Genomic DNA, 2,184 nt, shown 5'->3' with positions numbered 1-2,184 from the left:
GAAAGGGAAGTGGAGAGGGAGGAGGAGGAAAGGAGGAGGAGAAGGAAAAGGAGGAGGAAGAGGAGAAGGAGGAGGAGGAGCTAGAGAGATTGCTTAGCAGTGAAAAGCACTTGCTGCTCTTTCAGAATTTGGTTTCCAGTACACAAATCAGATAGCTCACAACTGCTTATAACTCCAACTCCAAGGAAACTGTCACCTTCTCCTCTCCTCCATGAGTATCCATACAGACATACACCGAATTAAAAATAAAAATAAATCATTTTTAAAGATTTACTTTTGGGGGGGTTGGGGATTTAGCTCAGTGGTAGAGCGCTGTTTATGCAAGCGCAAGGCCCTCTGTTGGTCCCCAGCTCCGGAAAAAAGAAAAAAAGATTTACTTTTATTCATATGAGTACACTGTAGCCATCTTCAGACACACCAGAAGAGTGCTTAGGATCCCATTACAGATGGTTGTGAGTCATCATGTGGTTGCTGGGATTTGAACTCAGGACCTCTGGAAGAGCAGTCAGTGCTCTTAACTGCTGAGCCATCTCCAGCCCTAAAACTAACTCTTGAAAGGAAGACTGAATAACAGGTATGGCTGATATGGTTGTTAAATGTTTGGATGGAAATGGTAAACCCCTTCTAAGGACTAAGTTTAGAGATGAGAAATAATCTTAGAAAAGTCAAGAATGTTATCCATGGAGCCTCAGATTAGGGGTTAAACCTGGGGTGTGGAATAATTTGAATCTCTTGAGCATCATCTAATATCTAATCTAAGTCACCAGACATGGAACAGTTTCAAATTGCTAAGAAAGACCTTCCAACCTTCTAGGACAGTTGGATTTCCCCACTATATCTCTATGTGGTCACCCACACACCTGAGTCCAAATCCCAGATGTTGAGCTCTGCCTTTCTCATTATACATATCAGGGGTTGGGGATTTATCTCAGTGGTAGAGCGCTTGCCTAGCAAGTGCAAGGCCCTGAGTTTGGTCCCCAGCTCCGAAAAAAAGAAAAAGAAAAAAGAAAAAAAATTATATCATCTCAGCATTACAATGTCAACAGCATTAAAATGGGGAAAGCAGCACCATGTTTGCATGGCCCAGCTATGGTGTGTATGATAATCTACAAACTGAAAATGTTTCCACCCAGTCCCCCCTTCAGTGACTTTGAATTCCATTAAAAGCAAAAACACCTTCACCTTTCAGGCCACCTGAAAAAGCATACTCGCTAGGAAAAAAAGTGGGAAGCAGGCAATTGGCAGAGTTGTCCAAAGTTAGTGACCACAGAAAGTTCTCATTGTTGGGAAGGTTTTTGCCTTTAAATGTGACTTTAGAAGAGTATAAAAAGTACACGGAGACCTGAAGATATCTTCTGTCTTTTAGGTTAGCTAACCTACAAAAGTAAAGAAAACACGCTATTTACCATCTTTTGAAAAAAAAAAAAAAAAAAAAAAAAAAAGACAAAACTATGAGATGTTCATAATCACATCCAGAGACCACAACTCATAGGTGAGCGTTTCTGTGACACTATTCCTAGGGAAATATAAACAAGTGTCTACTTATCCCAGATAGAGAACCAATGATAGACCAGCATAAAAGATACACAGAAGTCCAACTTGGTGAAATACTGAGTTTATTGGAGTTACTTACAGGAGTGTGGGTGAGGGATTACATACATGTGGAGGAACCACTCAAGGCAGATGTATTCCTGAAAGCCACCCAGTATGGGCAATGACAACAAGCACTGGGAACCTGGAACTCGCTGATCAGCTTACAGGCACTTTGACAGCTTGGAGAGAGCCATTTGCTGTCGGTTCAGCTGGCCTGAGCCTCCTCCAGGCAGGTCAGTTGCTCTCTCTCTTCCAGGAAGTTCTGCTGGTTTCTGTCTTCCCAAAGGTCCTTACTGTTTACATAATCATGGTGAGGGAAGTGCCTTGGGCATCTGGTCAGTTTCAAAAAATTCCAGAGACTCCTGAACTGTTTACTTCAGAGTCACAAGGCGCCTGACTTTAAAATTTCCTGAGTCTTATCAAGCCTCTTTTAGAAATTCCTGGGTCTTAATGAGCTGAGGAGGGATTGCTATACAATCCCACCAGGGCTGACATCTGCTGGGAGTGCAGCAGCCACCACTGCCCTTAGAGCATTTTGGTTCTACTCCATATAGCCACTTGTGTGTATACTTCCACATTTAACTCAATTCA

Source organism: Rattus rattus, chromosome X (genome assembly GCF_011064425.1).
Source record: "Rattus rattus isolate New Zealand chromosome X, Rrattus_CSIRO_v1, whole genome shotgun sequence".
Classification (NCBI taxonomy): Eukaryota; Metazoa; Chordata; class Mammalia; order Rodentia; family Muridae; genus Rattus; species Rattus rattus.
The sequence above is the reverse complement of the archived record's forward strand: the minus strand, read 5'-3'. Positions refer to the sequence as shown.